Below are 24,141 nucleotides of genomic sequence, written 5' to 3' on the forward strand. Positions count from 1 at the left end.
AACTTTAGTAAAGCTCAAAGCACACATTGCGCCTCACACAATAATAGTGGGAGACTTCAACACACCACTTTCACCAATGGACAGATCATGGAAACAGAAACTAAACAGGGACACACTGAAACTAATAGAAGTGATGAAACAAATGGATCTGACAGATATCTACAGAACATTTTATCCTAAAACAAAAGGATATACCTTCTTCTCAGCACCTCATGGTACCTTCTCCAAAATTGACCACATAATAGGTCACAAAACAGGCCTCAACAGATTCAAAAATATTGAAATTGTCCCATGTATCCTATCAGATCACCATGCACTAAGGCTGATCTTCAATAACAAAATAAATAACAGAAAGCCAACATTCACATGGAAACTGAACAACACTCTTCTCAATGATACCTTGGTCAAGGAAGGAATAAAGAAAGAAATTAAAGACTTTTTAGAGTTTAATGAAAATGAAGCCACAACGTACCCAAACCTTTGGGACACAATGAAAGCATTTCTAATAGGGAAACTCATAGCTCTGAGTGCCTCCAAGAAGAAACATGAGAGAGCACATACTAGCAGCTTGACAACACATCTAAAAGCTCTAGAAAAAAAGGAAGCAAATTCACCCAAGAGGAGTAGACGGCAGGAAATAATCAAACTCAGGGGTGAAATCAACCAAGTGGAAACAAGAAGAACTATTCAAAGAATTAACCAAACGAGGAGTTGGTTCTTTGAGAAAATCAACAAGATAGATAAACCCTTAGCTAGACTCACTAAAGGGCACAGGGACAAAATCCTAATTAACAAAATCAGAAATGAAAAGGGAGACATAACAACAGATCCTGAAGAAATCCAAAACACCATCAGATCCTTCTACAAAAGGCTATACTCAACAAAACTGGAAAACCTGGACGAAATGGACAAATTTCTGGACAGATACCAGGTACCAAAGTTGAATCAGGATCAAGTTGACCTTCTAAACAGTCCCATATCCCCTAAAGAAATAGAAGCAGTTATTAATAGTCTCCCAGCCAAAAAAAGCCCAGGACCAGACGGGTTTAGTGCAGAGTTCTATCAGACCTTCAAAGAAGATCTAACTCCAGTTCTGCACAAACTTTTTCACAAGATAGAAGTAGAAGGTATTCTACCCAACTCATTTTATGAAGCCACTATTACTCTGATACCTAAACCACAGAAAGATCCAACAAAGATAGAGAACTTCAGACCAATTTCTCTTATGAACATCGATGCAAAAATCCTTAATAAAATTCTCACTAACCGAATCCAAGAACACATTAAAGCAATCATCCATCCTGACCAAGTAGGTTTTATTCCAGGGATGCAGGGATGGTTTAATATACGAAAATCCATCAATGTAATCCATTATATAAACAAACTCAAAGACAAAAACCACATGATCATCTCGTTAGATGCAGAAAAAGCATTTGACAAGATCCAACACCCATTCATGATAAAAGTTCTGGAAAGATCAGGAATTCAAGGCCAATACCTAAACATGATAAAAGCAATCTACAGCAAACCAGTAGCCAACATCAAAGTAAATGGAGAGAAGCTGGAAACAATCCCACTAAAATCAGGGACTAGACAAGGCTGCCCACTTTCTCCCTACCTTTTCAACATAGTACTTGAAGTATTAGCCAGAGCAATTCGACAACAAAAGGAGATCAAGGGGATACAAATTGGAAAAGAGGAAGTCAAAATATCACTTTTTGCAGATGATATGATAGTATATATAAGTGACCCTAAAAATTCCAACAGAGAACTCCTAAACCTGATAAACAGCTTCGGTGAAGTAGCTGGATATAAAATTAACTCAAACAAATCAATGGCCTTTCTCTACACAAAGAATAAACAGGCTGAGAAAGAAATTAGGGAAACAACACCCTTCTCAATAGCCACAAATAATATAAAATATCTCGGCGTGACTCTAACGAAGGAAGTGAAAGATCTGTATGATAAAAACTTCAAATCTCTGAAGAAAGAAATTAAAGAAGATCTCAGAAGATGGAAAGATCTCCCATGCTCATGGATTGGCAGGACCAACATTGTAAAAATGGCTATCTTGCCAAAAGCAATCTACAGATTCAATGCAATCCCCATTAAAATTCCAACTCAATTCTTCAACGAATTAGAAGGAGCAATTTGCAAATTCATCTGGAATAGCAAAAAACCGAGGATAGCAAAAACTCTTCTCAAGGATAAAAGAACCTCTGGTGGAATCACCATGCCTGACCTAAAGCTTTACTACAGAGCAATTGTGATAAAAACTGCATGGTACTGGTATAGAGACAGACAAGTGGACCAATGGAATAGAATTGAAGACCCAGAAATGAACCCACACACCTATGGTCACTTGATCTTCGACAAGGGAGCCAAAACCATCCAGTGGAAGAAAGACAGCATTTTCAACAATTGGTGCTGGCACAACTGGTTGTTATCATGTAGAAGAATGCGAATCGATCCATACTTATCTCCTTGTACTAAGGTCAAATCTAAGTGGATCAAGGATCTTCACATAAAACCAGAGACACTGAAACTTATAGAGGAGAAAGTGGGGAAAAGCCTTGAAGATATGGGCACAGGGGAAAAATTCCTGAACAGAACAGCAATGGCTTGTGCTGTAAGATCGAGAATTGACAAATGGGACCTAATGAAACTCCAAAGTTTCTGCAAGGCAAAAGACACTGTCTATAAGACAAAAAGACCACCAACAGACTGGGAAAGGATCTTTACCTATCCTAAATCAGATAGGGGACTAATATCCAACATATATAAAGAACTCAAGAAGGTGGACCTCAGAAAATCAAATAACCCCCTTAAAAAATGGGGCTCAGAACTGAACAAAGAATTCTCACCTGAGGAATACCGAATGGCAGAGAAGCACCTGAAAAAATGTTCAACATCCTTAATCATCAGGGAAATGCAAATCAAAACAACCCTGAGATTCCACCTCACACCAGTCAGAATGGCTAAGATCAAAAATTCAAGTGACAGCAGATGCTGGCGAGGATGTGGAGAAAGAGGAACACTCCTCCATTGTTGGTGGGATTGCAGGCTTGTACAACCACTCTGGAAATCAGTCTGGCGGTTCCTCAGAAAATTGGACATAGTACTACCGGAGGATCCAGCAATACCTCTCCTGGGCATATATCCAGAAGAAGCCCCAACTGGTAAGAAGGACACATGCTCCACTATGTTCATAGCAGCCTTATTTATAATAGCCAGAAACTGGAAAGAACCCAGATGCCCCTCAACAGAGGAATGGATACAGAAAATGTGGTACATCTACACAATGGAGTACTACTCAGCTATTAAAAAGAATGAATTTATGAAATTCCTAGCCAAATGGATGGACCTGGAGGGCATCATCCTGAGTGAGGTAACACAATCACAAAGGAACTCACACAATATGTACTCACTGATAAGTGGATACTAGCCCAAAACCTAGGATACCCACGATATAAGATACAATTTCCTAAACACATGAAACTCAAGAAAAATGAAGACTGAAGTGTGGACACTATGCCCCTCCTTAGAAGTGGGAACAAAACACCCATGGAAGGAGTTACAGAAACAAAGTATGGAGCTGAGATGAAAGGATGGACCATGTAGAGACTGCCATATCCAGGGATCCACCCCATAATCAGCTTCCAAATGCTGACACCATTGCATACACTAGCAAGATTTTACTGAAAGGACCCAGATGTAGCTGTCTCTTGTGAGACTATGCCGGGGCCTAGCAAACACAGAAGTGGATGCTCACAGTCAGCTAATGGATGGATCACAGGGCTCCCAATGGAGGAGCTAGAGAAAGTACCCAAGGAGCTAAAGGGATCTTCAACCCTATAGGTGGAACAACATTATGAACTAACCAGTACCCCTGAGCTCTTGACTCTAGCTGCATATGTATCAAAAGATGGCCTAGTCGGCCATCACTGGAAAGAGAGGCCCATTGGACACGCAGACTTTGTGTGCCCCGGTACAGGGGAACGCCAGGGCCAAAGGGGGGGAGTGGGTGGGTAGGGGAGTGGGGGTGGGTGGGTAAGGGGGACTTTTGGTATAGCATTGGAAATGTAAATGAGCTAAATACCTAATAAAAAATGGAAAAAAAAAAAAAAAGACACTGTCAATAAGACAAAAAGGACACCAACAGATTGGGAAAGGATCTTTACCAATCCTAAATCAGATAGGGGACTAATATCCAATATATACAAAGAACTCAAGAAGCTGGACTCCAGGAAAATCAAATAACCCTATTAAAAAAAATGGATCCGCCTGCCTCTGCCTCCCGAGTGCTGGGATTAAAGGCGTGCGCCACCACGCCCGGCTAAAAAAAATGGAGGATTGAGTTAAACAAAGAATTCTCAACTGAGGAATACCGAATGGCTGAGAAGCACCTGAAAAAATGTTCAACATCCTTATTCATCAGGGAAATGCAAATCAAAACAACCCTGAGACCAACCTCACACCAGTCAGAATGGCTAAGGCAAAAAATTCAGGTGACAGCAGATTCTGGAGAAGATGTGGAGAAAGTGGAACACTCCTCCATTGCTGATGGGATTGCAAGCTGGTTCAAACACTCTGGAAATCAGTTTGGCGGTTCCTCAAAAAATTGGACATAGTACTACCACAAGATCCAGCAATACCTCTCCTGGGAATATACCCAAAAGATATTCCAACTTGTAATAAGGACACATGCTCCACTATGTTCATAGCACCCTTATTTATAATATCCAGAAGCTGGAAAAAACCCAGATGTCCCTCAACAGAAGAATGGATACAGAAAATGTGGTACATTTACACAATGGAGTACTACTCAGCTATTAAAAACAATGAATTTATGAAATTCTTAGGCAAATGGATGGATCTGAAGGATATCATTCTGAGTGAAGTAACCCAATCACAAAAGAACACACATGATATGCACTCACTGAGAAGTGGATATTAGCCCAGAAACTTAGAATACCCAAGATACAATTTACAAAACATGAAACTCAAGAAGAAGGAAGACCAAAGTGTGGATACTTTGTTCCTTCTTAGAATGGGAAACAAAATACCCATGGAGGTACAGAGACAAAGTTCAGAGCAGAGCCTGAAGGAATGACAATCCAGAGACTGCCCCATTTGGGGATCCACCCCATAAACAACCATCAAACCCAGACAATAGGCAGATGCCAACAAGAGCCTGCTGATAGGAGCCTGATATAGCTGTCTCCTGCAAGGCTCTGCCAGTTCCTGACAAATACAGAAATGGATGCTCACAGTCATCCATTGGACAGAGCACAAGGTCCCCAATGAAGGAGCCAGAGAAGTACCCAGGGAGCTGAAGGGGACTGAAGCCCCATAGAAATAACATCTATATGAACTAGCCAATACCCTCAGAACTCCTTAGAACTATACCACCAATCGAAGAAAACACATGGTGGAACTTGTGGCTCTAGCTGCATATGTAGCAGAGGATGGCCTAGTCAGTCATCAATGGGAGGAGAGGCCCTTGGTCCTGTGAAGTTTCTATGCCCCAGTATAGGGGAATGCCAGGACCAGGAATGGGAGTGGGTGGGCTGGGGAGCAGGGGCAGTGGGGAGGAGATAGGGGATTTTTGGAGGGGAAACTAGGAAAGGGGATAACATTTGAAATGTAAATAAAAAAAAATACCTAATAAAAAATTAAACGAAAGAAAGAGACAGAGAAAGAAAGAGAGAGAGAGAGAGAGAGAGAGAGAGAGAGAGAGAGAGAGAGAGAGAGAGAAAGAAAGAAAGAAAGAAAGAAAGAAAGAAAGAAAGAAAGAAAGAAAGAAAGCAAACAAAGGAAGGAAGGAAGGAAGGAAGGAAGGAAGGAAGGAAGGAAGGAAGGAAGGAAGGAAGGAAAGAGGGCATTGCTTCAAATCTGTTGGAGATATGTAATTTAAAAATCTCATTGGATATTTCTAATACACTACTAATGATACCTTAGAAACTGGCTCAATGATAGAGGGATTTCTAAGCAGTGTAATTTCTACATTCGATGAACAGCTCCATGAATATGCAATATAAAGAATGATTGCAGCTAACATTGTTTCTAATAAGGCTTATTCCAATCTCTGGGTTGCTTTTAATAATCACATAGTCATTCAGAAGATTTGTTCTCCTGCTCCATTTTGAAGGCTGTTCTGTGCTTCATAAAATCAGTTCATATAAAACCACTGAGTTGATTTTTCATTTTGCCTTTTCTGGATACCTAGGGATACAATTGCAACTTGTCATTTATTCTATATGCATTTTTGAAAGATAACATTTTTTTGTATTTTGGGGCTGTTGTAAATAAAATGCTGTAATTACATAGCTTATAAACAACAAACAACTGTCACATCCCAACCTAGAGGCTGAGAAGGCCAAGTAGAGCCAGCAGAGGTGGGTTCTAGTGTGAGCACACACTTCCTGCCTCACAGATGATGGTCTTGCTGTGCTTTCTCCTGTCAGATGGGCAAAGGATGTTCTTGGAGGCCTCTTTTATGAGCACAATAAGCCAAACCTGAGAGTCAGAGCCCTCAATGTGAGCCCTTCACACAGGCTCCGCCACCACACACCCCCGTCTTGTGACTAAATCTCAACATAATGGACTGGGAGAGTGGATGGCACAAGGGTTCTGACTGTCACACCTGGGTGCGTGTCATTCAATAAGAGCAATGATGACTTGTTCCACCTAGAAAGTGCTCTGAATAGAGAGGCATCTCAATGCAATTTCTTCACCATTACTCACTCATCTTTTTGTGATATCACTTTCCTTTATTATCCAGAAACATAAGTGGAGGAGGGAGAGCTACAGGGCATGGATCCACAGAAGAGGAAGTAGGATATCACTGTGATATATTCTTTGTTTGTTTGTTTGTTTGTTTGTTTGTTTGTTTGAACTGAGTGTCAGAGATCCTAGCAGGGTTCTACTCTATGGACTGGATGCCTCTTCTGTGAGGTCTTGAATTCATGGAAGTGATTAAAATCTGATTTGGATAGATTAGCATATCTCAGAGATTTCTAATTAACTGAGATTCTCTTCCCCTTGTCTTTTTTTCTCCCTCTTTCTTTTCATTTTCATTTTCATTTTTTTTCTTGCCTTGATTTTTGTTTTTATTAAGTCATTTTTTTTCTTTGTTAGGCAGAATCTCACATCATAACCCCAAATGACCTGTTACTCACCATGTGGCCCAGCTGTCTTCAAACTCACCAGCCTCCTGCCTTAGCCTTCTAAATGCTTGGATTACAGGCATGACCCACCATAACTGGCTTTGTTTTAGTTTCAGAGAAGATGAAACTGATGTGCGTCAAAAAGGTAAATGTCACATGACCCATCTTATGTTGAATAAAACTATTCTATGATTCAATCTGTATAAGCTTCAAAGATAAATTAACTAGCAGCACATTTTTATTATTGTTTGTATAGTATGTTTGATCAAATTCCTTCCCCTCCCCAAACTCCCTCTAGATCCTCCCCATCTCTCTATCCACCCAACTCTTTGTTCTTTATCTCTCCCAAAATAAAGAACAAAACAAGAAAAAACAACAACAAAAAATGAAAGCATGTGCGTGCAAGCACACCCCCCCATACACACACAAACACACACACAAACATACACACACACATACACACACACACCACATAAAGTCTATTTTGTGTTGGCCAACCATTTCTATGCATGAAGCCTGATGCATGAAGCCACAAAAATTGGCTGATATACTCTCTCTCCCTGCACTGCTATGAAATAGCTCCTCTTTCCTGTAATCTTCTCATGAGAGTTGGGCATCTCCTGTCTCTGACTCAGTCTGTCAAATCTTTCTCTGACTCATTACTTTGTCTGCCCCCCATTTACACATCATTTTCAAACATGGCTGTGTCCTTCTACAAATTAATTTTACCTTAAAGATGTATACAAGGGGCATGTGTGTATTCCAGCCAGAGGGATTAAAAATGTGTGGCATGTTTACATTCCAGCTGGATCAAAAAGACCTAGGTCTTTGGATGTGATCCCTTGCCAGAGCAGCCATGTTGCTGGATTTAAAATTTCTCTGCAGCTTTTGAATGAGCATAAGCCCATGTGAAGCAGAGAAGAGTATCATGTGGATATTTGTAGTGAGTACATTTAGTAAAGCAGATGTGAGATAATACAATGGTAAGAGATGAAATCAGAAAGGCAGTCTTCAATGTGACCTCACTAATACCTCTGACAATCACATGCTGTGCAGTGACCTATGTACCTAATAGTATTATAGAAATAATGGAGTAAGGTTTTCCATGGGCAATATCAAGGAGACTTTTGTCTTGTTCACTGTTGAGTCACCAGCTCTGGGGAAAGTCAACTGTCAGCTGGGTATGATTAAGCAACCCAAAGGACGTGTCCATTTGATCAGAACTGAGGTCTCTTACCAGGAGCCAAAAGACCCTGCAGTGTCAGGCAACCTCAGATGATCAAGCACTTCAGGTTGACACCTTGGTTGCAATTCAGCAGATGACCTGAGTAACACCTAACTGGAGAAGGCTCTCCAAAACATTTGTCTTGCAAAACTTGCACAAGCAGTGGGAAGTAAAAAAAAAAAAAAAAAAAAAAAAGGCTATTGTTGTTTGATGGAAGTATGTTTTTTTTAGGGTAACTTGCTAAGTGGTAACTAATAACTACCACAAGTTTTTACAGCCAGTGGAAAGGCTTGAGGTTTCTTCTAAGACAATGAAAGAACTTGGTATGACAGATTAATAAAGGCAGCATGTGGTCTATTATATGAACAGTAGACTTTAAGGAGACAGGGAGGGTGGAGAGGGACCAAGTAAAACATTTCTACAATGGCTCAAGTCAAAGTTGATTATGACATAGACAAAGACAAGAAATAAATAGAAGTTATCAAAAAGGCTTGGTTTGGAAGATCTCTTAGAGATAGGAATGAAAAGAGGGGGGTGGTGGGAGAAAGAACTACAGAAATGTTCCAGATTTACTACTCGATATATATTTTTAAAAAAATTCTCCAAAGCTCAGAATAGAGAATTTGCCAAAAAGCCCATCACTCATGATTCATTTGTCATAAGCCTCTACTCATTACCATGAAATTATTCAGTCATAATTGCTGTCTTACTGAAGCATACAGTTGACACAGTGAAGTCTCTGCTTTCACAGAACTTTATACTTCTGAGTAATGACTTTGTCTATGCCATGGGATGGACGTCCTATTCATATTGTGTCAATAAACCTCAATTAACAATGTAAAATTAATGAAAATAATGTGAGTTATTTATATTAGTTTATGTGGTAGAAGAGTACTTAATGACAACAAACTTGGTGTATGTGAATATTAAATTATTGTAAATTATTTAAAAACAATAAGAACTAGCCTTACATTTCACCCCCCTGGACACTGTTTTCAAGAGAAGGAAGGAAACATTCAAGAAAAAATAAGATATAACTTAGCATAAATAAACAGAAAGAATATAAATCTCTTTCACTTTTCTTTTTTTTAATTTGGCAATAGAACTGTTGATATTACCACACTATCTGGCTCTCTCTTTTTCCTTTATCAGTAAACTACCCACATTTTAACTGGGCACATTCCTGTCAATCTGATGAGAATCTATTTCATACCCTGCTTTAGCTGGTAGTCTGTCAAGGAAATGAGCTGAACATGTCTGTGTACAGCTTTTGTGCCATCCCTGGATGAGCGAGCTGTCTGCCTCTATGTTCTCCACAAAATGGAATATAGCTGTACACCCAAGCCAAGGTCAGTCACAGCGGCAAGGACCCTATCTTTATTTTTTATATGAATTTTTAAAAGATTTATTCATTTATTTTATGTATGTGAGTACATTGTAGTTATCTTCAGATAAACCAGAAGAGGGTACCAGATCTCATTAAAGATGGTTGTGAGCCACCATGTGATTGCTGGGAATTGAACTCAAGACCTCTGGAAGAGCAGTCAATGCTCTTATCTGCTGAGCCATCTCTCTAGCCCCAGAACACTATCTTTACACATGGCAAGGCAATGTGATAGAAGAATTGTGCATACTGAGACATAGCAAAGGCCTGTTTAGCATAGCATTCACCTTGGAACACCCATTCCTTCTTTGACCTATTAGGAAGAGGGAAACATTTTTCTATGATACGGAAGCTAAGGTTACTAGCTATCTTTGTTATAACTTCCTTTATCATCTAATTCTCAGCGTATAGAATTAATTTTTTTCCAACTTGCTGATTTAATCTGTTTACTGTTCTAATGAGAAACACTTAAGGCTATGTAACTAATAAAGATTTTAATTTTTACAGTTATGGAGGCTGGGAAGACCTAGAATGTGGCATCACTATTTGGTAAGAACCTTCCTATGTCATTGTAGAGTGAGGGACTTGGGTACCACATGGCAAGGCATAGTACCCAAATCCCTTTCCTTCATAAAAGTATTAATGTCATCAAAGAGGCCCCACCACCATGATGCCATCTGGGGCCTCATGACCCCAATGCCTGATGCCAAAGACTCCCACCTCAAAATACTTTTTTCTTCAGCATAACATTTTATTAATTATCTGGGAATTTCACATCATGTACTCCAATCACACTCAGTTCCCAGTCCTTCCATGTCAGCCCCCACCCTTGTTACTTGCCCCCCAAAAGAGGAAAATTAAAACTAAGAATTAAAAAAAATTAAAAAAATTAAAATACACAAGTCCAATTTATGTTACCTATATACTCACTGAAGCATGGTCAGATTCTCAGTGGCCTGGCCCTTAAATAGAAGTGAGTCTTCCCCCTCCTGCATCTGAAGCCATTAATTGCGTAGAGCTACACTTCAACATCTACATCACACTTTCAAAGAGTTCTCTTCAGTGGATTCCTGTTCTAGACCATTACTTTGGAGACAGGGGTAGGGGATTGTCACAAAAAGCCTTCCATGTCCCTTCGTCTCAGTTGTACACCTGCAGTCATCAATATCCCAGTGTAACTAGTCCCCTTGTTCTTCATAGTTAGTGGAAACATGGATCATGGGCCTCTCAAGGTTTCTGATAACATCCCAGACCATGAACATGGCCCTCAGGTGCAGGAGGACCACAGATCCAGACAAAGACCAGATCACAGCCATAAAAATAGCCTCAGGTGGCAGCAAAGGCCACTCAGATTAGTATGGCCTTTGGTGGCAGCACTATCCATAAACATCAACGTAGCTTCAGGCAGCAGCACAGACTGTGAACATCTCATGGTCTTCAGTGGTAACACAAGCCATGGATATCTACCTACAGCAGAACCATATATAGATTTGATAAGTTTCCACACATGAACCCAGGACACATTTAAATCATGGCAGTCTACATCCTGATCCTTCCCTTGTCTCCCCCATCTCTTGCTCTCTTTTTTCCTTTTCTTTTTGTTTTTTTTTTCTTTTCTTATCTTTTCCTTTTTTCTTTATTTCTTTCATTCTATCTCTCTTTCTTTTTCTTTTGTTTTCTTTCTTTTCTTTTCTCTTCTTTTCTTTCTGTTTTTGGTGGTGGACATAAGGTCTACCAGTAGGCTATGTAGGCTAGTTTCAAACTCATAGCAATCTGCCTGTCTCTGCTTCCTCAATGCTGTAGTTACCAGTATGAATAATCTGTTGTGTTATTCTTTCTTACATATGATCTATTTATGTTATGTCATCATGAAATTTAGTTCTAAGTGGTAGAGAAAGACATCAAAGCTGTAATCATACCAATAAATGTATAAACAGCGAGTTGTGCCCTTTGGGGCCATATGGGAGAAGTCTGAAATGATGGCACTCAAAATCTCTGAGAGAGAGCAACCTTACTGCTTCTTAAGTAAAATCAGCTATGTTCAAAATTCTTCTTCTGACAAGACTGGAAGCTCTTTTATAATAATGAGTCACTCCAATATGCTTTTAGCCTTGGCATGCAAATGACCCAATGAAATTTGTTCACCAGATGTGGTCCAACTGGAATGGAGTTTCCATCTGTATCAATTTCCTATGACTGTGATAACAGACAAGCACAAACTTCTTCGCTTAACATAACACCAGAATATGTCCCTAGAAGTCCAAAGTGATTCTGACAGGGCTAAGTCCTGGAAGCCACCTGTGTGGCTTGTGAGCTGCTGTATGTGCCATGGCTTTTCCTGCCCCCCCCCTTCTGTTCTTAGGATATTTTGGCTTTCTCTTGCAGCTAAATCCTCTTAATCCTCATTATAAGAAAAATTCTCATAAAAATTACAATTAAAGACTCTCTGGGAATAACCCAGTAGAATGTTTTTCTCCTGAGATTCTTTCTTTCTTTCCTTTGTACATTTGTATCTGACATGTGTGTGTGTGTGTGTGTGTGTGTGTGTGTGCACGTGTACGCATGTACGTGCCCATTTGTATGTACATGTACGTGTGGAGACCAGAGGTTAGTGTAGCTGTTTGATCTCTCTCCATAAATTTTATGAGACTGGGATCTTTCTTTGAACTTGAAGCTCATTAATTCTGCTACTTTGGCGGCTAATGAGCTCCGGGGCTCTAGGGTTACAGACTTGCACAATCTGGGATTTTTATAAGATAGATAGGAATCTAAACTCAAGCTATCATGCTTGTGTGGCAAATGGATTACTCAATGAACTATCTTTCCAGCCTAAGATCCTTGATCTAACATCTACAAAGTATCTATCACTATATAAAAATGAAGGTCAGTGTTATCCGGGTGGTCCTGGATATTTGGAAGAGGGGGGTTATTTAGTTTACTTGAGTAGTCATGTATTCATTCTAGTTCAGACAAAAATTCAACTCGTCAGATAAAAGTTTAACATTTTCATGCATATTATTATCTCTTCTAATCTATACTTGTGTATTTGGATATTTGATATTCACATGCAAAAACTGATATTTAATACTCTTATTAAAATTCTGCTTGTAAGATTTAATCCCTTGAGCTGCTCATGGAGAACACTATGAGTGACTCTTCGCCATATTTAATAATGTGTCTGTTTTCTAAAGCATGACACTCAGAGGGATTCAACTCAGTGTTGTTTATCACAGCTTCGACAATTCTGTGGAGATAAACTTTCAGTAGACGTGGAGCAGATTATCACAGTTGAATTGTGCTGAGAGAAGAGCTGAAATGACTAAGCTCACAGGAAAACTACCAAAGGGCGTTACTGAATGTCCAGTTTACAGTCTCCAAAGGGGAGCTGCCTCTGCTGGTGGTGATGCATGGAACATGGCTTTATTGTGTGAACCTTGGAAATGGACACCAGAGAGTCCTGGACTTGTAGTCGGTGTAGCAGAAGTTGATCTGGGGCCGAGGTCTTAAGATTTCTGAGGCTCAAGACATGAGTAATAGATTGCTAGTCTTTCCATGGATGAGAACCGGCAAAATCTCTAAGTGAGAAATCACATCATCTATAGTTCAAAGCAGAGTTCCTATTCCAATGAGAAAGAATACTCATCAGAAGGTCAAGGCATGCAACCAACCAATCCATACGATGTGTTCCAATATGCTCAACTCTGCTCTCAATGTTTTGCAGCATGTCAGAATGTAAACTTAACAGCAACCTCTGAGGTGTTAAATACAGACAAGTCAAAGTAGATTAAATCTATTTCAACATAAAGATTTGAACATGGCACTCTGCCCCGGAAATGCATGTGACCCCCTCAATATGCTGCCTTTGCTGCACAACTGTCTTTTTGTACTCTTGTAATGTTGATGGCTTGTGCATCATCAAAACCAAACAAACGTCTGTTGGACTGACAGACGATTAAGAGTCAATGTCTGAGTGGAGGATAAATGTGAGAAACTCCACTAGGAGGAGACAACCTTTCCTCCATCAAAAAGACAGCGCTAAGAATCCTTACCATTGTAATCTGGTCCATAGAGAGAGCAGCATCCTTTCCCTAACGATTACCCATTTCCTATTAGCAAATGACTCCTGTGATGCTTCCCCAGCTAAAATAGGACCCAAATTGGCTAAGTACCATAGACAATATGTGCAATTCTGTTTTTAAAAATCACCAGAAGTAAAAGGGTCCATTCAAATAAATGGAACAAGAATGTCCTGAGCCAAACGTGGAAGATTGCCTCTTCATTTCCAGACTTTGTTTTGGTGTCAAAGCAGTTCTCTAAACACTGGCTGTTAAACATTTCTAGTAAAAGGGATAGTGTTTGTCAATTTCAGCTTGAATGAAGCCCATGGAAGGGAAAACAAACTTTGTCACCAGTATCTTTCATTCAGCTATAATTTTTTTCTTCATTAGAGTAAAATGAAGCCTAGGATTATGAGATTTTTCTGGCTTTTACAGTACTGGGTATTTAACAGTTCTATTGCTCTGTCTTACTCTAGTGCTGTGCTTGTATGGCCACCGAGTGAGTGTCCATTTGAGGGTGTTCTGAACAAAGGCCTGTTCCCTAAGCTCTTCTAGACTGGGGCACGAAAAGAATACATTTCTGTTGAGAGTCACGATTCTAATCCTAGCAAGTGTTATCCTACTGGGTTTCCCTGGAAATGGTCCTCCAGGTCTGAATCAAAATTCATTATCTTCTAAGTTGGGAAGAAAATGTATAGAGGGAAAGAAATCTGCCATTTCTTCAAGTGTTTCATACAAGTATGATTGACTTAGCCACTGAATGCTTGGCACGATATTTGAACATACTGAAAATTTAGGCTGAGAGGGTTTTCAAATAACTGAAGGCCATATGGTGACCTTCCTAAAAATTACTTTGCATATTCAGTGTGGACTGTTGAGAAATCATTTGCCAGTTTTATGACTTCTTGGCTTCCAGCCCATTCAGCTTAGGCCTTCTCTGGTCATGCAGTCATATTTCCACAACTGTGTGATAGGATCTCTGCCAGTGCTATCTGAATTCCTTACAGCTGTCCTCGGTAGCCCTTCTGTTTGCTCAGAGAGGGGCAGACTCTTTTCTCAGTAGAATCACGAATGCTGCCTTTAAGTTTTGTTTGCACATGGACACAGTCATAAACAGACCCCTTCTCTCAATCACTCATCTATTAACTAGCGCTAGTTCATTCACCATTGTCATGGTGGGCTTTCCGTGTGTGTCTTGTTCTATGCTACATAAATAAGTGAGAACTGCTGAGTATCCTTCAAGATCCAGTGGTCTGATAAGAATGAGGGATACATGAGTCAACATTAGAGTAGCTAGTGCCACATTCTTCAGAAGGCAAACACGCATAATGAGGTCTTGAGGGCGGATGTGACTTGAGGAGGAGAAGTGGGAAGCAAGACCAGAAGATGACTTTGAGGGCATTAAGGACCTATTCTCACAGATTTTGGAGGCTTTTCAGCACATTTGCTCTATTTTGTCACTGACACATTCTTTATGAGACCACACGACACACTAAGAAGAGAACAGACATGAAGTATATTTCTGTCACTTGCTAATTTATGTCTTTGACAAATGACCCTACTTCTGCTATGGCAGAAGACATTTGCCAGTCCAATACTGGTCCACATCTAGACTCCATACTCTTTGTCCAGAAATGTTCTCTCTGCCATAGTCTTGGTGTTATCAGTTTGTGCTGTGAAAAACTAATTGCTTTCCCTATCATGCTGATCAGTCTCCCAGAATAGAGTTTATAATGTCCAGTTGTAGCAGTGAATAGTTAAGCCACACTGAGCTCCCAACTGTTCAAGAATACTCTGCACCAGCCCAAGAACTCTGCATTCATGAATCAAAGACACACATACATGCACAGAGAGAGAGAGAGAGAGAGAGAGAGAGAGAGAGAGAGAGAGAGATTGATTGATTGATTGATTAATTGATTGATTTAGTATGCAGCTAGCACACACTCCCTCTGGTATTCCTGAGTTATCATTTTCTAAATCTATATTTTATCTTTGCTTCCCCAGACCTAAGCAGGGGAGTGACCCCTGGGGCCACTTCCCTGACTCTTGCATGCTGGCAGGCCTTTAATTCTGATCTCTTGGCTTCCCCACCATAGCGTGGTCCATTCTACTACCCTCTCATGTAGAATCCCTTCTTCTTCTCCCCTGCATTTCTTGCCCAGGAATCCTAAAAGTCCCGCCTCTTTCACTCTGCCCAGCCATTGGCTGTTGGCTCTTAATTGATTAATCAAAAACCAATTGGGGACAGGAACCTTCACCGTCTGGGCATGCAGATTCTCATGTGATTTTTGGAGTCGAATTAAGACAAAGCATTTGAACCAATCCCAACATCTGGCCTTGGTTCACAACATGAGACCCACCCAGTTCTCTGCAAGAAGACTTAATAATGGATGTTGGGGAAGCAACCAATAGTACTGCTCCTCGCTGGTGTAGGCCTCCTAGCTTCCAGTAGAAAGATCATCACTTCTCTACAGAGTCAGAATGGTGAATTATGTTTATAATAACACTTCTGTAGTTCCAGATTATAAAATATGATTATGTCAATTTTCTGCCACATCCTATGAGCCTTGTTTGAAGCCCATGCTTAGAGAAAGTTTACATTATCTTTCTTCCAGGCAATGACTACAACATTACTCTATTTTCTTTAAGGAAAAAAAAAAAAAAAGAAAGAAACACCGACTCTTGTAACTGATTCTTTGAAATAGGAATTGATTTCGTTCTATTGTGCATTACAAGTCTGTAATTCCCTTTTTGATTTTTCAGAGGGTTAGAGTTAAAAGATTGCCTTGAATATCACAAAAAAAATTTGGACTTTGAGACTGTACTGAGATCATGGAAAACTGGGGAATTTTAACATTTGATAAGTGAATTTTGCATTATGGTTTGGCTACAAGCTTATGAGGGCTCAGGGATTATAATGTGGTGGTTTGAATAAGAATGGACCCCATAGGCTCATGTATTTGAATGCTTGGTCTCCAGTGAGTGGTACTGTTTGAGACTGAATAGGAAGTATGGCCTTGTTGGAGGAGGTGTGTCACTAGGGGGTGGGCTTTGTGATTTCAAAAGCCTAAGCCATTTCCTGTTGGCTCTTTGTCTCAGTCGGCTTCCAACTAGGACAAGCCATAAATTCTCAGCTCCTGCCACAGCTCTATGCCTCACCGCCTTGTTGTCCTGTTGATGGTCATGAACTCTAAACTCTGGAACCATGAACCTCAATAAACATGTTCTTTCTTAAGTTGTTTTTGCCATGGTGACTTTCTAGCAATAGAAAAGTAAATAAGACAGTTTTTTTTTTTTGTTTTTTTTTACAGAAATTAACATCTAAATTCCTGTTTAACTGGATAGACAATTCTAAGTCATTTTATTTTATTTTCAGCACCTAGAAAACAAAACTGTATTATCACCTTGCTTCCTATTGCTCTGTTCCAAAGCTCTATAACGATATTTTACTATTCTGTGTTCTTCAGAATTATTTTGTTCTTTCATTCTTCACATGTTAAGAATTTTCTTTTTCTTTTGTCTTTATATTTCCAAATAATACATCTCTATAAAATATTTGTTGGCTGTTTGCTCTTGTGACATAGTGTTTCCTGTGTCCCAGGGTGGTCTCAAACTGGCTATGTAGGCAAAGATGACCTTGAACATCCAACCCCTCCCTCTGCCTCTACTTCCTGACCTCTGAGATTCTAAGCATGTGCCCCATCGCCAGGTCATGTAACTCTGGGGATGACCCTGAGCCTTTTGTGTGCTAGGCAGGCACTATACCAACTGAGCCGTACCCCTAGCCCAATGATATTTCTCTTCTCAATTTGATTCTTGTAGAGTTTGTCTCTCTTCTTTTACATCCTGTTTATATTGTATTATAATATCTAGAATAGATGTTATCAGTTCCTTTCCTTCTGAAGCCACATAAAATTCTGTGACTACCTTATCCACAAACTGAAATTATGTTCTTTCTAATGTTTAGAAAAACACTAAGCCAGGCGGTGGTGGTGCACACCTTTAATCCCAGCACTTGGAGGCAGAGGCAGGCAAATTTCTGAGTTCTAGGCCAGTCTGGTCTACAGAGTGAGTTCTAGGACAGCCAGGGCTATACAGAGAAACCCTGTCTTGAAAAACCAAAAAAAGAAAGAAAGAAAGAAAGAAAGAAAGAAAGAAAGAAAGAAAGGAAGGAAGAAAGGAAGGAATAAAGAAAAACACCATTCAGTTCCTTCCATTTGGTGCAACCTTTAATGCCTACTGTTTCTGATGGACTCTTTTTTTAATTATATTTATTATTATTATTATTATTATTATTATTATTATTATTGGGTTGCTTGTATTATGGTGGTCATACATGCCACAGTGAATGTCAAAGGACAACACTGATGGATAAATTGTCTTCATCTACTGTTCTGTAAATCTTGGGGATGGAACTTGTGGCCTCACCCTTGCATAGCAGGTACCTTTTCCCTCTTGAGCTTTTAGGCTAGTCAACTCTTCTCAGCTGCATATCTGTGCTTCTTGTGTGTCTTTTGGGAAGAATTTCTTATGCCCATTTTTAAATTTTCATTTGATATCTTTTCTAACAATTCTTCTTCACCTAGAGATGAATGCTCATCTCTTATGTGTTCTAGAGAGTGGAGTGTTCTTAATATGGCATGTGGGTATGCCTGAGAACTGATGTTCCAATGACAAATCTGCCACTTTGTCTGTCCCCCAGCAAAGCATAGTCCCTGGAATGGCTGCTTCTCTTGCGGAAGGGAGGGGGTGACTTTATCTAGACAGTGAGGGGGAATTGATTTCTACTTAGGCAATTGTTATATTCTTTTCTTCTGAGGTTTGGTCTTTTGCTGTTTGATATAATGTTAAGTGCTAGACCCCATGATCTGGAGTCTTCAGTAGCTTCTGGGAACCTGCCCTCTGTTAATTGTAACTGGTAAATAAAGATGTCGGCACACAATAGCTGGCAGAAGAGAGATAGGCGGGTTTTAGGTTTCCTGGGATAGCAACCACTCAGGGGAGACAGCAAAAGCCATTATGGAAAGGTAAGAACGTGAAGGAGCCAGAGCTGCCGTGGAAGAGGAAGGATGTACAGGAAGGAGAAGGAGAGCCATCATGTAAAAGGGCCAAGAGACCGTGGTCCAGAGGGCTGCTCAACTGGGTCCAAGCAGCCAGGATGGAGCCTGGAAATAAGTAAGCAGTAACACAGAGACATTGGTAGAAAAATGGATTCTAACAGCATGGGGGTTAGGATGTTGCCCAGCTTTGTGCTACTTAAGGTATATTAAGATATAAAAGCTGTGTGTGTGTGTGTGTGTGTGTGTGTGTGTGTGTGTGTGTGTGTGTCCGTGTGTGTCTTTCATCCGGGAATGTAAATGCTCAAAGATGGGAAGAAACCCTGTAGCTGGATTTATTAAATATTTACAACAACACTTTTCTCTACTCATTGTTGTTTCCCAAAACTTCAGTCTCCTCATTGCAGGTCAGGAGTAGGGCGAGAGATGAGCTGTGGGGACTCAGGCAGCCCACGTTTCTGCATTTCCCAGTTAGGTCCCTGGAACTTCCTAATATTTATCCCGCCTCTCTAGGCAGCTGGTAATTTTTCATCATTACCTTATGAGCTTCACATTAATATCTGCTATTGCTTTTCCACAGCAATGTGGAATTTTTAGAGGAGAAAAACCTTAATAGCCCATGATCCAGGTATCCTCCTCTACCCCAGAATGCCTTGCTTTCTCATGACCTAGATCATGGCTACCCTCCATCTCCCTTTTCTACCTTTGGTTTTACACATTTCTGCACATTCAACTCCCTCTGAAATTACCTCCCACTGCTGGGTAGGAAGACAGAGCCTCCTGGCTGTGCTAGTTGACTGTGAGAAGCCACCTGTGCCGTTGCAGGGTGGCGATGGCTACTGCTGGCCACCACGCATACATAGGCAGTAAAGTTTTTTTGCCAAAATGAGGTTTTGAGAATTAACCAATCAGATGAGAGACAAGTTAACCAATCAGATGAGAGAGAAGTTGACCAATCAGATGAGAGAGAAGTTGACCAATCAGATGAGAGAGAAGTTAACCAATCAGATGAGAGAAAAGTTAACCAATCAGATGTAGGCATGCAAATGAGGTGGTAAGCATAACCCAAGCACAACCAATCCGGGTGTGAGACACGCCTCTCCTAAAGCAGCACCAGTTCTGGGCTTGGGGTCACTTCACCTCTGCAATCAAGCTCTCCCAATAAACGTGTGCGGAAGGATCCTGTTGCAGCATCGTTCTTGCTGACTAGTCAGGTGCACACAAGAGTTGACTATGGCAATAATGATTCCATTCACTGCATCATGATCTTCTCCACCCATCTTTGCTATGTCCTCAAACACAACACATAGCCAAAGACACGCACATTCATTGAATCACTGGTGGTGAAGAGGAAGGACTTGTGAGGTAAGGGGAAATGGATTTCTCATTCTCTAGGACTCAGTGAGCCCTGATCTGTGGATTATTCCTTTCATCTTTGACTGTGGTTCTCAACTGCACTACACTCATGACACATTATAATCACCTGTCATTTTAAAAGCTTTCTCGGGCAGTTCTCATGTGCACCCAGGGCTGATAATCATATGCCGTATCCAATTGAATATAATCTACCTTAATGTTAATGTGCTGGGCAGAGCACAGCTCTGGATATTATCAATTGGCTAAAGCAGCTAGAACATCACTATTAGAAAAGTCTCAGGGTTTTAGAAGAGCCAAGTGGGATCTGAGTCACCCAGGGAGACAGTAAATAACCACAAACATCTAGAGACAAAGTCATTTCTATAATCATACTGCATGCTAAGAGATCTGTGGTAGGGAAATCTACCGGAATGTGAAAAACAAAAACAAACAAAAACAAAACCACCACTGCTCTGGTCTAAGAGAATGTTCTTAGTATCAACTGAGTGCACTTAAAACCTGCCGGTGATGTGGAACATCTCTTGGAAATCAAATTAGCAGGCAATAAATGTATTCACTTTGGCAAATGCAAAAACAAATCAAAACAAAACAAAACCATGATCGTGGTAGGTTTGTCATTTAAAATCAGGAACAAAAAATATTTGTCTTAGTCTTCATTTTTAGGGAATGGCCCATTAATTTCATAAAATGGTTTTACTCCTACTGCATTAAGTGTCTGATCCCTTATTTGTAATCTGCAGAGAGTTCAAATGTCATAATCTTTGAGAAGCTGGCCTTGCCCATAATGTCAGAATAAATTACCTGGCCTTGCCTTTGAAACTGTAATATAGCCTAGAAAAAAAAAAAAAAGAAACTGTAATGTGTGAAAACAACATTAAAGTTTCTCAAAACATTTGACTCTGTAGCTGAGAAAGAATCAGCTTGAACAAAAGTAATTAGTTTTCTCTTACTTCCAGAAATCCATTTTGAGCTATACTATCAAAATGTCAACAAATATTTATTCTAGTCTCTGGTGTATGAGGCTCCATGGTAGAACTGCATCTGGCCATTAAGTGGCTTTAATTCTTGTGTAATTCCTCCAATATGAGTATATATGCTGGTGGACATTTTTTTTTTAGCTTAGTCCTCTAGGTAATTAGGTTAGCTCAAATTCCCTATCCATTCAGACATTCTTCATCCTTGCTAGGTTTTCAAGTGGAAACCAATCTACCATAAAGAAGGGGCTTTAGAACAGGGGCCTCTTATCCATCATTGCTAGTTCCCAGTGGTGTCTTGATGAGGCTTCATTTATGTCTCCTGATCCTTCTGTGGCAGTTGTTATAGACATTCAGTAGCTTTGCAGCTGGTGAGATTAGAGAAATTATACTAAGAGAAAGGACTTCCATCCCTGACTCCTTCCTGACACACCTCGTGTCTGTCACACCTCTCACAGAAACCCAGTTCTAAAATCATCCTCCATAGAGCCAGACCAAGCATGTGGCTCCTGACAACCTGGCCTCTCAACTGCTGCAGCACACTTGTTACTGCTAGCCCCACCCACACCACTAAGAAACATTTAGAAGTTAGTATGTGGGGCTGGAGAGATGGCTCAGTGGTTAAGAGAACTGACCTCTTTTCCAGAGGTCCTGAGTTCAGTTCCCTGAAACCACATGGTGGCTCACAACCATCTGTAATGGGATCTAATGCCCTCTTTTGGTGTGTCTTGAAGAGAGCAACAGTGTTCACACACACACACACACACACACTCGGTGAGATGCCTCGGTGGTTGAGAGTATTATGGAGTTCCTGAGTTAGCTTCTCAGCACACACGGGGAACACTGGGTAACTAAGGCTCCTGTAACTCCAGCCTCAGAGACCTATCAAGACCTGTCAACACACACTATCAAGTTAACTGCCACTTAGCAACCAATCATTGAACAGCATTGGCTGGTTCGTACACACACACACACACACACACACACACACACACACACACACAAACACTATCATCAAGTTAACTGCCACTTAGCAACAGATCATTGAACAGCATTGGCTGGTTCATACACACACACACACACACACACACACACACACACACACACTATCAAGTTAACTGCCACTTAGCAACTGATCATTGAACAGCATTGGCTGGTACATCATTGGCCTTTTTTTCTGTCTGTCGAGTCTCCTTTCCATGAGTTATCACAGAATTTAAGCCATTTGGGGAATCTCTTAAGTACCCCAAGTTTTTACATCACCATACCCCAAACTGTAATTTGTGTTGACAGCATTTCTGAAACTTTTGAACCTAATTGACAAGCATAACATAAAAATATATATTTACAAATATAATACATTACAAAATTTATGTTCACACATAAATATCCAGCTCACCACTGCCCTGAGCCCTAATGCCTCATCATTCTGTGACATGTCTTACTTTTTTCCCATTAATTATTTATTCACTTAAAAGATGAAGATTTTTTTCAAGGGGTAACTGGGTACATTATATATCAGTTAGAAATATTTAAAACTACTCATAGACAGAGTTCATGAATTTGACTGGATTCAGTCCTAATTCAAGATTGTCACACTTGTCTAGCTGGACCCAAATGGCGATTTCTTACATATTTCATTCTTTTCCTTTTTTTATTAGATATTTTCTTTATTTACATTTAAAATGTTATCCCCTTTCCTTGTTTCCCCTCCAAAAACCCCCTATCCACTCCCTCCTCCCCCTGCTCACCAACTCACCCACTCCCACTTCCTGGCCCTGGCATTCCCTTACACTGAGGCATAGAACCTTCACAGGACCAAGGGCTTCTCCTCCCATTGATGACTGACAATTCACAGACCATATGAAGATCAAGAAGAAGGAAGACCAAAATGTGGATACGTTGATCCTTCTTAGAAAGGAGAACAAAATACCCATGGGAGGAGTTACAGAGACAAAGTGTGGAGCAGAGACTGAAGGAAAGACCATCCAGAGACTGCCCCACCTGGGGATCCATCCATCCCATATACAGTCATCAAATCCAGACACTATTGTGGATGCCAACAAGGGCTTGCTGACAGAAGCCTTATATAGCTGTCTCCTGAGAGGCTCTGCCAGTTCCTGACAAATACAGAAGTGGATGCTTTCAGTCAACCATTCGACTGAGCACAGGGTGCCCAATAGAGGAACTAAAGGACCCTAGGAGCTGAAGGTATTTGCAGCCCCATAGGAGGAACATCAATATGAACTAACCAGTAACCCCAGAACTCCCTGGGACTAAACCACCAACCAAAGAGCACACATGGAGGGATCCATGGCTTCAATCACATATGTAGCAGAGGATGGCCCTGTCAATCATGTCTTACTTTCAATGGTATTTCTCTGGATGGAACAACCCTATTCCTTGGGCCCCTATCACACTATGGGTTACAGAGAAAAAGTATTTTACAAAAGATTTTAAGATTTTTAAAAGACAGAGCTTAGATTTGGCCTGGTAAATCCAACTGGCTGAGATGACAGAGGTTGTTGACCTGAAAGCCCAAATCTAAAGCCTGGAATTCCTGGCTCTCTCTGGTCCACACCCAGCTCTGGGTGCTCTCATCCCATCTGAGGACCAGAGCTTTGTGTGGAGTGTTTACGGCAACAGAACACTGGAGTAGCATCTTAGTCAAGGAAATGAGTTGATTCTATGTTTTTATTTTGTATTCCAGTCAAATGGCAGGATGGCTGTGCCTTTAACATTAGGATCAATTACGTTATAGGTTCTACCTCATCTTAGGTAGAAGCTCTATAGACCAGACATAAATGATGAGTATGGTGATTACCTTGTGAGAGTATGAACCTAGACTGCTCTAATCAATGACCCATTCCCATGTAAATGTCTGGGAAATTAATAAT

The 24,141-nt window shown here is 40.4% G+C and overlaps 1 long non-coding RNA gene across 1 annotated transcript in view; it reads left to right on the forward strand.

The window, feature by feature from the left end:
* Gm36041 overlaps nt 1-24,141 on the forward strand; it is a 47,174-nt gene that overhangs the window by 7,214 nt on the left and 15,819 nt on the right. Inside the window, exons 2-4 of the long non-coding RNA XR_872140.3 lie at nt 7,141-7,314; nt 9,547-9,743; nt 10,286-10,327. This is a non-coding gene — a long non-coding RNA (predicted gene, 36041). The remainder of the gene's footprint in view (nt 1-7,140; nt 7,315-9,546; nt 9,744-10,285; nt 10,328-24,141) is intronic.

Source organism: Mus musculus, chromosome 10 (assembly GCF_000001635.26).
Source record: "Mus musculus strain C57BL/6J chromosome 10, GRCm38.p6 C57BL/6J".
NCBI classification, from domain to species: Eukaryota; Metazoa; Chordata; class Mammalia; order Rodentia; family Muridae; genus Mus; species Mus musculus.